The 14,881-nt window shown below is 36.5% G+C and overlaps 1 non-coding gene across 1 annotated transcript; it reads right to left on the reverse strand.

The window, feature by feature from the left end:
• Positions 1-6,186: 6,186 nt before the first annotated feature.
• LOC145560989 (small nucleolar RNA R71) lies at positions 6,187-6,293 on the reverse strand. The gene has a single exon (XR_014093575.1). It is a non-coding gene; the product is annotated as a small nucleolar RNA R71 (small nucleolar RNA).
• Positions 6,294-14,881: the final 8,588 nt, after the last annotated feature.

Here is a 14,881-nt window from a genome sequence, read left to right on the forward strand (position 1 = left end):
ATTCGATTTTGACAAAAAAGTAGTGTTTTCCATGTGGAAACAACGTTTTAAGAAAGACTCACTACCTTTGGTAATGAGCACCACCCTCTCGTGGCCAAATTCAGCCTCTAAATATGATTTTCGGGCAGTTTTTTATTTTAACGAAGTTTTTTTATACTTAAAATATTATCCTTGAGTTTGATTAATAAAATTAATTATGTTTAAAGTTAATTAAGCATAAATATATTTTTTTTATTGAAGTTTTAAGTGCTGGAAATAGTTCCTAAGTACTACTTTTGATGTTTTATAAAGAGGGTTTAATCACCCATTAAAAAGGGAGATTATTAGAGGTTTTTAAATAATTTTAAGATTTTTATTAAACTTTAAAATTGTTGTAATTTCATGTATAATAATGTATTTTAAGGTTTTTATGAAGAAAATTTAAAGAACTATATATAAGCCTTTAATTTTAACTAAAGAGAGGGTTTTAAAGTGTTGTTTGATTTGGATTTTATTGAAGGTTTTAAAGTAAGTTAGTGTTGCTGTAAATTTGATTGATTGGGGATTGATTGAGATGTTATTGTTTGGTTTAGGAGAGGAGTTTATTGAAGGTGATTTCTAGTTTTTAAGTGGCCAACCGAATTGTTTACACGAGGTACGTACATGTCTAATTCATTGTAAGTAGTATCATGTTTAGGTACCAAAGAAAAGAACTTAGTTTCATGATTAGAGAACACTTGGATGAAAATTGTTTGGTTATACATTTAATTAATTCATGTGCTATGTTTATGAGACATGTTTTGGTGAATTGATTATGTTTGTATGAAATTATGGATGCAAACATGTTGAATTATATTGGATTAATTATTTGTATGGAATGTTGATACAAGCATATTTTTATTGGATTGGTTTGTTATCCACATTTAGATTATTACAGGATTGAAATTGAATGGTTTAAGTGGAACGAATTTATTAATTATTCCACAATGTTGTTATTTATTTTATTACTCAATCATGACTTGTTAGTATGTTGAGTAAAGGTGGATTAAGCCGAAATGGCTAGGTGAGTTGACTATGTTCAACAATTTGGATAATTTGGAAGTTTAATGAAATAAGGGTCAATTTGTGATGTGATCGCCATTGTCCTAAATAAGATTAAAAGTAAATTGATGTATGATTTTTATGTATGGTCTATTGGATTGAGTCGGCTTTTAATTAAAATTGTAATCACGTAAAGTGAAACATGGATGAGCAATAAAACTCTGGAAAGCGTGCACTTCTAGAGTATTGACAATTATGGGTTGGGGTACACGGTGGTAGCCCGTGGCTTTCCGAGGCTTGTTTGATCAACATGTCCTCTTTTATTTTGGTATTTACATTTTATTTTACAATGAAAGTTAGATGGGATCCTAGATTAACTTTGTGAGAATGGAGTCGCGCCCATTCTTGCATCGCGCTAAACTTTTATTTTAAATGGTCATTTGGGACCAAAATGATTTGGTGGATTGGACAACCTCGTCTATTGCTTACTCCAAACTAAATTAATTAAATTAAATATAAAGAGTCGAGTGTTTAGAATTGGTTAGAAAGTATGTTGAGTCAATTGAATTGTTTAAGTGTGGAGTCTTGATTAATGAATTCAAGTTGTATGTTTATTTACTTTAATTAGTTGCGCATGTCAGGTTTTGTGCATTGTAGCTTGTATGTACTCAGCTTTGCTGATTGCGTGCTTTTGTGTGTTTTCTTTTGGTCATGGCCTTCGCCTTTCAATGACCCTGTGATGATCCAATTATTACACTTGTATTATTGTAGAGCAGTATTGCACAGGTTAGCTTGATGATGTGAAGTTCGGTGATTTGACATACGCATTGTCAAGGGATTGGTGTGATTGAGAGTATTCGTTCTTTGTGTTGAACTTATTTATGTTTTACTACTTTAATTATGTTTTGGGACTTTGGTTATTGGTTTGTGTAATACCCCGTATTTTTAATGTATTTTATAAATTATTTATTTAATTATAAAATATATTTTGGGTCAAACTATTTTAATTATTGAATTATAAATAAAGCAAGTATTTATATTTGGGTCAATAAGTATTCAATCCAAACGTAGCCCATCTTTATTGAACTCAATCATCTTATTTTTACTTTTGGGCCACCTACTTCATCATTTAAGTCCATTATTTTTATGAAGCCCAAACCTACCTTAACCTACTCTACACTATAAATACTCTACTTATCCCCAAAATTTTACCACCCAAAAAGGTCAAATGGTCAAGGTAATTATTTCTCCTCTTATTTCCCTTTTCTTATTCTTTTTCCTTTTCCTTTTCTCTTCTTTCTTTTCTTATTTTTTTTCTCCTTTCTTTTGCTTGTTCTTTCACGTGGGAATTTGCTACCACTCCCAACAACACCGGCTGCCCGCCAACCCCACCGCCGGCTTCCACCACCTGCCACGCCGCCGCCGCCGGCCAGCAGCCGCCCAGCTGGCCGGCCACCACCCACGATGGTTCTTCCCTTCTCTCTCCTCTTTTATTTTGTTTTAATAATTATTCCTATAATATATTTTTGGGTATTGATTCTTGATGGTTAAATTATGATTAGTATGTTTTAAAATTGTGTTTTTGTTGATTAAAGAGTATAAATTTCAGATTTTATGAAGTATTAAAAGTTAGGGTTTTAATTATTAAAGTGTTGATTTTTAGGGTTTTTATGAATAATTGATTTAGGGCTTTTATAGTAATGATGTTTTGAAATTTTGGTGATTATAACTACTTATTAGTTTAACTTAATTCCAGATGTATTTTGAACACGCAAATTCATGTTTTAATTATTAGATTTCCGTTCGTTAATATTAATCCCGTTTTAATCCCGATCAGGTTCTAAACTCCTCCGATTTTGATAAAAAAAAGTAGTGTTTTTCGAGTAGAAACAACGTTTTAAAAAAGAATCACTACCTTTGGTAGTGAACACCACCCTCTCGTGGCCAAATTCAGCCTCTAAATACGATTTTCGAGCAGTTTTTGATTTTTAACGAAGTTTTTTTTTTATGCTTTAAATTTTATCTTTGAGTTTAAAAGGGGTAAGAGATAATTTAATGTTTCTATGGATAATTTAAGTATAAAGATGTATTTTGATGAAGTTTTAAAGGATTTTTGATTAGTTTAAAATGTTGGAATTTTATTTAAAGTAGTATAATTGTGATTTTTAATAAAAGGGTGTGATTATCCATTAAAAAGGAGTTTAATTAAGGGTTTTTAAATAATTTTCAGATTATTATAAGTTATTTAAAGTGAGTTTAAGTTGCTGGAAATTGTGTATACAAGGGTAGTTAATATAGTATTATTGTCCCTTTATGTAGGAGACTTAGTTCGAGAATTATTGTAGAGTACTCGGTTATTTTAAGAGCTTATTTGAGGTACGTACGCGTACTTAGCATAATTTGGTGATGTAGAATCATGCTAGGTTTGTTTGTAATTGATTATAAATAGAATCATGCTAAGGTTTATGTATGGAATTGTGAATTTATGGTGTTTGTGATTGAATGGTGAAGCATGAATTATTTGTGATGGTTTATGGATTGGAAAATTGTATTTTTGGCATGTTGTGTTTGAACCATATTTTTATTTATGGCATGTTAGAAGGCATGATTAATTAAACTACATGTTTAATTATGTTTGGAATATTGAAAAGGAATTTTATTATGGTTCAAATAATTTTTATTGATTCTTTAAGCATGAGGAAGGAGCTATATAAGTGTCTATGTATACAAGGAATAAATTGTATGTTGGTGCCTTTGTGCACTTAAGGTGTTTTTAACACCGAGGGATAGGATTTTTGGCGCATTATGCGTTTAAGGTGTCTTTGACACTGAGGTAGAATTAAAAAGGGTTCAACAATAAATAATATGTGGTCACTAATTATTCAAGAATTAAATTGGTATGTTTGTCTGATTGAATAATTATTGTTGATTGACTTATTATGCTTTGAGAGTCATCACCAAGTCTAATAATATGTAAATAACGTAAAGTGAAAGAGATTACGCACCAAAACTCTTGTAACGTATATACCTTGAGTATGAACAATGGGGGGAGTTATGGGGTTTTATATTTAACCATAACTTCCAATGGAGTACAGGAGGCTGTATATTCCTTTTTTATTATTTATTATTATGCGCAGGAATTCCGCCACCTTTGTGTGGTTTTGTCGCTGGCACGGTTAGCTCCCGTGCTAGTTAACCTCAAATTTATTTGGGGGAGGTTAATAGGTGGAAACCCGTTCAATGCGTAATCAATGCAAAATGAATTAATTAGTGTCTAGTCATTGTGTCTTGTTGATTGGTGCGTGTGTGTGCTTGTGAACAGGTGCAATGAGGTAAGTGTGTGTTGATAAGTGAAAGAGTGATAGTGTGTTTACTTACGCTTATGTACTCAGCTTTGCTGATTGTGTGTATTTGTGTGTTTTGGCCATGTCTTTATCTTGGCCCTATGATGACCCATTTTTAATGGAGAGTAGTGGAGACAAGTAGAGATAAGCTTTTCAGGTATTGAGGCATATTCATGATGGGGCACGAGTGAAGAGCGAATCATGCTAGTTTATATTAGTTACAATGTGTTTCTGCTTTAATTATTTATGCTAATATTTATATGTGGAGCTAATATCAAGTTTGGATTTGGTTTGGTTTTTAATAAGGGCCTTTAATGGTTCCAAGTTGTAGGTTGATTTTCATTTTACTTCGCTCATTTTGGTTTTAACTTTACTTTCGTTTGGTTAGCTTTTCAAGTTGGTTTGTTTTGGAAAGGTTTTTAAAATTAGTCTTCCGCTGTGTATCGTTGATATTTTCCTTAACCGTTTTCACGATGGCGGTAATGTCTTAGATATTCCTATTTAAAGTTTTATACAGGGCAAAACAGGTATTTTAAAATAAAGGAATTTCTAGGGTGTTACAAAGTGGTATCTGGGAGCTTAGGTTGAGATTTTTATTACCACTAAAGCCAAAAACGTGTTTTACAGTGTTTTATTTTAAAACTTGGCCAAGTGCTTATTTAATAAAGTAGTTTTAAAAGCGAGTTATTTTATTTTATTTTGATTTTAATAGGGCCAAAATATTTATTTATTTTTTTTTACGAGGTCCAAAATTTTTAGTTTGGACATCTGAAATTTTTATGGTATGCCCGAATTTTTTTTGTGATGGACGAATATTTTGGCCCTTTTTCAAAGCTTATTTTCAAATTTTATTTTAAAAAGAGGAATCAAAAATATTTTTAGTTTGTGCTTTTTGCAGGAAAGCAAGGATTGAGGTAAGAAATATGTGTTAAAAGCTTTTATTAGCATGTTGGTGAGCTTGGGTATGAGAAGAAAGGGCATATAGGCTAGAATTTAATTTCTTTCCTATGTGCATATATATATATATATATATATATATATATATACATATATATTTAAGAGGTGTTCAAGCATGTTGTATGACTAAATGTTTATTGATGACAACATGTAATATGTGAATCATTATATGTGAGCTATCAAGATTGTTTGATTGAACATCGAACTTAATTTTCTACAAGAACTGTATTATATGGTTATGGGAAGGGTTTGCTATTGGTATTTAATCGCGTTTTTCTTGTAGGATCCCTAAACCTATACCCTATGAGTTTCTATGATGAGAATTTTGAGAAATGTTAAGGATTTTTAGAGTTCAATTGCTTATGTTAGACAGAAAAATTTCTGCAAGCAAATCCTGGCGGATTCGGGTGATAATAACAACAATCACCGAAATCCTCCAACTGGTTCTAGCGATTCAGAGACATCATCAGACGCAGAATCAGAGATGACGGCTCCAAAGAAGCTTAATGATTATTCACAACCGAAGCTTACGGATTTTCCACATCTCACCCCCACTCCGGCTCTTGATGGGGATCAATTTGAAATCAAACCTCAATTTATAACGATGATAGAGAGGAAGCAATTCAGTGGAGCCAAGGGTGAAGACCCGAATCTTCACATTGCCGACTATTGTCAATATTGCAACACCATCAGGCAAGCCGGGGTCACTCAAGACCAAATCAGGGAGATTCTCTTTCCCTTCTCTTTAACTGGAAAAGCTAAATTGTGGTTTAATGGCTTAAATAGAACTACACTTGGTATAACTGATTGGGAAACTCTTGTTTTGAATTTCTATAACAAGTATTATCCTGCAGAGAGAACAGCAGTACTACGGAGTGCGATTCAGAACTTTGCCCAAGAAGCCGATGAGTCTTTATATGAGGCTTGGGAGAGGTTCAAGGACTTACAAAGAGAATGCCCTCACCATAATTTAGCGCAATGGCAGTTAATCCAAGCCTTTTATAACGGCATTGGAAATTCCTCTAGAATAATTTTAGACTCTGCAGCTAGTGGGAGATTCATGAATCTTAATGTTGATGATGCAGGTCAGGTTATTGAAGATATGACGATACACAATTCCCAATATGGGAATCCTAGAGGATTTGCTAACAAGGGGAAGCATAGTGTCGACTCTGTATCCTTTTTGCAAGCTCAACTAACCTCTATTTGCTAAAAATTAGATAATCTGAGCACTGCTAATGTAGCTAATGTTTCTGCAATTAATAATAATTCTAATGAGGCTTTCTGTGAAAATTGTGGTATTGTAGGTCATTGGGAGCAAGATTGCAGGAGTTCCGTGGAGCAAGTTAATGCCTTCCAAGCTTATAGGCAGAATAACCCATACTCCAACACCTACAATCCTGGGTATCGGAATCATCCGTACCTTTCCTACCGGAGCACTAATGTTCAAAATCCACCACCACAAGAACCACAGGCGCCACAGCAGCAGAAATATTATCATCCCAATGCTAGCCAGAAGAACCAACCACAACAAACCCCCTCATCTTCCGACCCTTCTCTGGCGGAAATTAAAGCAATGTTGGTTAATATGCAAAAGCACATGGAGAGCAGAGATGCGTCAATTGATCAAATTCTAGCGCATAATAAAATTGTAGATAATCAAATTACGCAACTCTCCGCTACTCTACAAGCCCGCCAACAGGGAGCTCTGCCGGCGCAGCCAACCCGACCTACGGATCAAGCATTTGCAATTACTCTAAGGAGTGGTTCAAACTATGAAGGGCCCTCTATGCCCAGAGTTGATGAACCTGTTTTATTAAATAATGCTAATCTTGATTCCGTTAAACCAAACAATGTAGTTGATAGCCCTGCAGGGCTAAAGGATAATACTAACATATCTAATTCTACATTGCAGGGCACAACTCCAGAGAAGGTGGCTACTCCAGACAAGAGTAATAATGCTCCAAAGCCAATTATCAAACTTCCATTCCCCAATCGTCAATTGAAGACAAACTTGGATAAGCAGTTTGGTAAGTTCCTAGAGGTAGTAAAAGATTTGAAGGTAACAATTCCCTTTACTGAATTGATCACACAAATCCCCTCGTATGCAAAATTTATGAAAGAAATATTGACGAGGAAAAGGTCTATTAGTGAGGTAAAGACAGTAGCTTTCACTGCAGAGTGTAGTGTCGTACTTCAAAATAAGTCTCCACCTAAATTAAAAGATCCGGGTAGTTTTTCTATCCCTTGTCATATTGGCAATCTCTTGATTGATAATGCATTATGTGATTTGGGTGCTAGTGTTAGCGTCATGCCATTATCTGTGTGTTCTAAGTTGAATATGGGTAAATTAAAAGCTACCAATATAACTCTACAAATGGCCGACCGTTCTTTCAAATACCCCTTAGGTGTTTTAGAGGATGTCCCCGTTAGAGTAGGTAAATTTTATATACTTGTAGATTTTGTTGTTTTTGATATGGCTGATGATATGCAAACCCCAATTATTTTGGGTAGACCATTCTTTAATACTGCAGGAGCAGTCATAGATGTAAGAAGTGGTAAGTTAACACTATCAGTAGGGGATGATAAAGTTGTTTTTAATCTGAATAATGCCCCTAAAAGCTCCATGACTGAGGAGAAATGTTTCAGTGTTAATGTGGTTGAAAATTATTCTTACAAGCCCCAAGCTCTTGAAAAAGATCCCTTGGAGGCGGTATCTTGTGTTGCGCCCTTTTCAGATGAGATAGACAAATGGCAGAAGGAAGTCGATGCAATAGAAAGAGCGCTTTACACTGTTGGTCTTGGTTTCGTGGATGAACAGGTGGAACCGATCGAGAAAGTTGTGCGAATCGAGCCCACGGTAAGTGTTCAGCCAGATCGAGTTGCAAGTGTTGAACGCAATGACAATTTGGAGCAACCTTCGATCGAAGGAGGATTTTTAGTGCGTAGCATTGAAGATTCCCCAGTCCAAGTCAAGGAGGATCCACCAGATAAGGTGATTTGGCGTCCCACAGGGTATGTCAGAAAGCCGCATCGCAGTCTAAACACCACTAGACCGGGTGAGAAACCACCCGATCAAGCGTTAGGCCAAGGATCCTAGATATTGTCCTTGGTAAGAAGGTCGTGCGGGACCTAGATAAACCAGCGCTTTGCGGGAGGCAACCCGTATTTCTTCCTTTCTAGACCAGTTTTCCCTTTTATTTTTTTTATTTTTATTTTAGAGAGGCGAGGAGAGTGAAATTTTACCGTTTATAAGTGTTTTTGAACAGGTATAAGTTTAAGAGGTCGAAAGACTTAGAAAAATTTGAAGACGAAGAAAAGCTAAGGATCTGACCGGGCACGGGCCCGATCGGGCGAAGCTCGCCCGATCGGGCGCGCAAGCAAGGCAAATTCCAGCCTTAATTCCGCCCGATCGAGCGCGCAAGGAGAGCTGGAATCGAGCCTTATTTCGCCCGATCGGGCGAGGTTGCCCGATCAGGCGCGCAAGTTCAGTCAGAAACTCGAGTAAATTTCGCCCGATCGGGCGCAAATCGAGTGAAGGAAAAGATATATCGGGCGAGCAATAGGGCGAATTTTTCGTTCGTGTTCGCGCCCGATCGGGCGCGCAACTTCAATTCTGGAAATTCAAATGATCCGCCCGATCGGGCGAGGCTCGCCCGATCAGGCGCGCCTACTTTTGGCCGTCCATATACTTTTCCTCCTCTTTCTTTCCTCACTTTCTTCTTATTTCATCTTCTTCTCCATTACTTTCTCTCTCTAAAACCTCCATTTTTACACCTTCAAACTCACTTCTTTTTCAAGATCTCCTCATATTCATCCATCAAAACCTTAAAATTCTTACATATTATTAATCCTCACATCTCCCTCTACATTTCCCACCTATTTTCTCCCACTTTCTCTCATACTTCCTTCAAACACCTAGAGAGAGAAAGCTCCAAGCATCAAGTTTTTCCTAATATAATGGCCTCAAAACGTTCAAGGACACAAAGGGGTAAGAGTTCGAGGGCACCACAACCAACGGTCAACCCGGATCTTCAAATTCCGGGATGGGAGGAGGTTGTCATTACCTCGGAGGAGCAACGGGCTAGGATGCTAAACCTTATCGATTTCCAGGTAATATCTACCCGTTTTATTCATCATCCCACACTAGTTAGGTTAGGCCTAGATAAATATTTGGAAAAATTGTTCAAGGGTATAGGCATGAGTGGTTTCTTTCAAATGTGCCATGATACGTATGATTACTTAACATTAGAATTTATTTCAAGTTTTAATGTTATTAAAATGAATGCACTAATTACTCATGTACAATTCCGATTATTAAACAACGATGTGAGACTAACTCTTAAAGAATTCGGAAAGTTGTTTGATTTAAAATCGGATAAACCGATTGAACCCTCTCAAGACCACACCGCCGTGGTCTATAAGAGGCTAACTGGGGAGGATTTAGTTAACCTCCAGCATGCCAAAGGGATGTGGATTCAACATCCCGTCCCAAAACTTTGGCAAAGATTTGCCGGCCTCACTATTTTTGGGAGGCATGAAACGGCAAATGTTAGGAGAGATGAATTGGAACTTTTGGCATCCTATGTAATTCCTACCGCCAAAAAATTGAACATACCCCATAGGATAGCCAATCACTTCCAAAGGGCGGCCAATGTGGCCGAGGCTAGTAGGTCTAGGGCACCTATTTATTTTGGGGGGTTAGTGACCCACATTGCTAGGAAACACCTAGGTTGGAACCCGGATGGGCATAGGAAAGTTGTAGGATCAAACCTCATGGACCTACCCTATTTAGGGAGTTTGAACTGGGTGTAACCCGTGGGGAGTGATACTTGGTGGATAGTCCACCGACAATCGGGTAGGAGGGACCAAGCCTTTACCTTACCCAACCCCGCCTTGACCAAATTTGAGAAGGGGAAGCCTTCTTATACTTTCGAGATTAATGGTCAAGGTGAGGTTCAACCACCTCACCTTCACCACAACCCCACCAATCCCCCCTAGACCATTCCCCCACTCACCATTCACCACACTACCAACCACCTCCACCCTTCACCTATGGCATGCCCACTTCCTCAGTCGACTACAACGTCGACCCCAATGCTCCTTATGACTTTTCGGCTTTTAGGAGCCAATTAGACCGCATCGAGACGGGGCAAGGGAGAGTTGAGGGTATGATGCAAAACCTAGATTATAGGTTAAGCTCCTTAGATGGGCGGGTTGGTTACATAGAGAGGAACCTCGAGAGGGGTCTATACCCCATGTATGACGATTATGCCCGTCGGGGGGCTATTCCTCCCGATTCACTTACTCCCGATTGGTTCCGATACCCCCAAGGAGGGTATTCTCACCCCGGTGCGTATGGTACTTCTGTGGACTACTCTTCAGTCCACGGATATGGGGGTGATGCTCCTTTTGGGGGTATGGGTGGGAATGTGGACCCTAAGTACTTTGCAGGTGGTTCGGGTTATGGTGGTGCTGGACCAAGCCAGGGTGGTGCCGGTTTGAGTCATGGAGGAGGATATGAGATGATGGATGATGATGAGGACTAGCTATGCTGGGCTAGTTTCCGAGCCAATGAGGACATTGTCTGATTCTGGCTTGGGGGAGATTTTTGTTTGGTATTTTTCAATATCTCTTTTATTTTATTTTTTGGTGTGTTTTCCTAGGTTAGATTTCTTGCTTTCTAGGTTATTTTTATTGCTTTCTTATAGATGAAAAAAACAAAAAAAAAATTAAAAAATAAAAAATCCAAAAATCCAAAAATACGTTTCCAATGAATTGTAAATTATGCTTCCCTGTGCCCCTTACTTGAGAAAATTGTTTTGATTCTTGGTAATTGATGATAGGCATTGTGGATTAGTTGATCATGATTTGATGTTTGATTGCTTTGAAACCTTTAACATGCGTCAATTTTGTCCAACTACTTGTGAATATAGTGCTTGACTAGTTGATTTGGTAAGGAATGTGTGATAGTTCCATAGTTCCTGGTATGTCAATGAATTTGAGTATTGGTTTGAAACTATAAGTAATGTTTATATGATTCATTATTATGCACATTGTGGAGGACGAAGGCATTTTTTCTTTTAGGTAGTCTCCAGATGATTGTAGATACATTTGTTCCCTTCTTGCTACCCATGTTGTTGCCTTGACCTTTTTGTTGTTTATTAGCCACATTACAAGCCTATTTTGCCCCATTGGTTACTAGTCCCAATCTTGGCTTGGGGGAGCTATTAGTGAGTGAGGTGAGGGAGTTTGTAGTGTGCTTATTATTTGCACAATTTGGGTGGGTTTTTGAGAAGTTGTTTTGTTGTTCATGTTTATTTTTGATGAGTTTGAGAGTTATATTTTCTTGAAAAAAATAAAGCATGATATTATGAAGAAAATAAAGAGAAGTTCAAAGAAAAAAAAAATGTGAAAAAAAATAAGTGAACTTCAAAAGAAAAAAAAAATGTTCAAATGTTCTAGTTGGAGGTTGATCAAAAGATAAAAAAATAGAAAAAATATTCAAGTTTGGAAAATAAGTTTGTTTATACTTCTTCATTATTATATCTTATGAGTGAAATTGTAAGAGTTGGGTTTATTTATTATGATTGGAGTTTATTTGGTTGATGTTAGAGTTGGTTATGTACGAGATGTATGATCACTATTTATTTTGATCATGGGTTTTATTAGGATATGGCTCCTTTAAGCATAGCCTACCCTTTACCCTAGCCTTACATTACAAGATTTAAAGACCTTTTGACCTTTGTGCATAGAATTGTATGAATGTGAAAGTGTTGTTTAATGCAAGTTATGATTTGGCATATTTCGAGTCGACTAGTAGAGGATTGAGCGTTCATTGTTTTATACGCACGAGAGTGTGAGTTGGGAGGGCATTGTTCACATAAAGGGGTTGGATGGAGAGCGATCGAGTACTCTTTTACTCGCCACAAAAATGAGAGTTGAGTGTGTGAGCACTAGTCTTGAATTCTATATGCTCTTGTGGTTTGCTCTATTTGACAATTGTTAGGGAAGAAAGGTAATTGGATGGACTTGATTGGTTTACTCTGAAGCATGTTTATTTAATTTACCCTGAATCGTTTGTGCTTGATTTTTATGGATTGGGGTGAAGCATATTTATTGATTCATTGATGAGATCTTTGCTTAGGGACAAGCAAAGGTTTGGCTTGGGGGAGTTTGATATACCCATTTTATATAGTGTTTTACCCCCGTCCCTTGGTCGTTATTAGTAGTGTTTTTGGCTCTTTCGGGCCACTTTTATTACTAATTTGTGTGTTCTAGTGTTTTCGTAGTTTTAGTTGTATTCTACAGGCACTCTTGGAGCATTTTCCCGGGCTTTATGGATCAACTATGGAAGCTAGAAGGACGCGACCACTTTTGGAGCCCAGGATCGGTGAGAGCCGGTGATTAAGGGCTTGGTAATTGGGATCCCGAGGCATTTGGACCAAGTACTCAAGACCCGAGAGGAAACCCAGATTGGGCCGAGAAATCTAGCCCAATCGAAGTCCAAGCCTCAAGAGGAGCAAAGACCCGATCGGGCAACCTCTAGCCCGATCGGGCGCGGAAAACCATAGTGATGTGCATGCTAAGGCGCGCCCGATCGTGCGAGCATCTAGCACGATCGGGCGATGCTGTTTGGGAAGAACGCGAAGAAAAAGGCGCGCCCGATCGGGCGGCCCTTCGCCCGATCGAGCGCGCGTTTTTAGAAGGCCTGATGATGTTTAGTTTTAATTCTTGTTTTAGAAAACATTTAAATACGATTTTGTACGGAATTATTAGATCTTCTTTCTTAGACTTTCTCTCTCTACTTATGATCTTTTCTCTCTCTTAACTCTTCTCTCAACTCTTGTTCTTTATTATTTCCATTAATACAGATTAGTTTGGTAACGATTTCTCTTCTCTTAATCTTATTTCCTTCCATCATGACTTATTTTATTGCTTTGATTTGTTTAGTTTTTAATATGTGTGAGTAGTTCTATTTCTAGGGTTTATGGGGATCCATAATTAATATGAAGGGGTAATTTATTGTTGTTGATTATCAATGCTAGATTAATTTCCTATTGATTGATTTAATGCTCTGTGACTAGATTTGCGCAGATCTTTTATGCATGAGTTTAACAATATTGATTCGAGATTCGACAGATGAGAATTGATGTTTAGGTCTAGTTTCAATAGGCAGGTTAATTTATAAATGGTTAGGTCGAGGTTCGAAAGATGAGATTTAATACCAGTAAATTAATTGTGTGATTATAATACGTAGCGAAAGCCCTTTATAATCTGATTAATTTATGCACTGATGATTGATTATTTTGTTTTACACTGAAGTATTAGTTATTGGTGAACCTATGCCCTATATCCTTTTATTCATTGTTTTCTCCCTACTCTTAATCTTCGTAGTTTAGTTTCCTTTGATTACAATATATTGGTTACTTTATAATCTGGATTATATTAATTAATTAGGAATAGAAAGACTCGTTTCTCTGTGGATTCGACCCTACTTCCCTATCTACGTTAGTTAGAGGATTTAGGAATTACTTTTGATTAGGGGATACGACTTTACCCTGTCAGCAGCAATACTAACTTACTTTAAAACCTTCAAAATCCAAATCAAACAACACTTTAAAACCTTCCCTTTAATTGAAATCAAAAGCTTATATGTAGTTCTTGAAGTTTCCTTCATAAAAACCTTAAAATACGTCTTTATATGTGAAATTACAGCATATTTAAGCTACTAACCAAATCTGAAAATTTAGTTTATACGCATCCTTTGCAAAATTAATAACCCATACTAATAATAATGGAATAATAGCTTAAATATATATGTAAACATCAAAACTTATTATTTTTGATACCAAAACAATAAAATTCAGATTACAAAAATCTAGAAATTAATTTAAACTCTAAACTTGATACTTTAATAAGCTATTAACATAAATTAATCATAACGGTCATGTAGTGTATAGAAAACTCTAAGAAACATAATTTAGAACGCTTTGAATTCCGAAAACTATATCTTTAATAATCTGAAAATTAGTTTTAATCACCAAAAATATAATCTTAACATAATACAAATACTATATACATAAGTAACTTGACTAACACGATTTAAGGCCTAAAATCACGAAAAATCAAGGTTTAAGCCCTAATTTTCTTAGCTAAATAAATCTGAAATTTTGTTTCATAGTTTAAACATAATAAAACTTATAAATTTATAACCTTTTATGATTCATATACAAAATCAAACCATAATAATAACAATTTAATAACAAAAATTGATAAAGATTAAAACTTGGTTGAATTAACAAAAGAAGAGAAAACAAGAGGAAGAGAGGAGAGAGGATGGGGCGAACTGGTGGTGTGGTGGTGCTGCAGTGGTCGCCGGAGCAGAAGCTGGGCGCCGGCGGTGGCTGAGCAGCGGCAAGAGTAGGCGAGCATCAAGATGTGTTTTTTTTTTTCTTCTGGTTTCGTGAGCAACAACTGAAGAAGGGGAAAAGCAAGAGGGAAAGTAGTACTAGTACTCTAGTAGTAGTACGTGAAATTGGAAGGAGGGGCAAATTTGA

Source organism: Chenopodium album, chromosome 9 (assembly GCF_948465745.1).
Source record: "Chenopodium album chromosome 9, dcCheAlbu1.1, whole genome shotgun sequence".
Lineage (NCBI taxonomy): Eukaryota > Viridiplantae > Streptophyta > Magnoliopsida > Caryophyllales > Amaranthaceae > Chenopodium > Chenopodium album.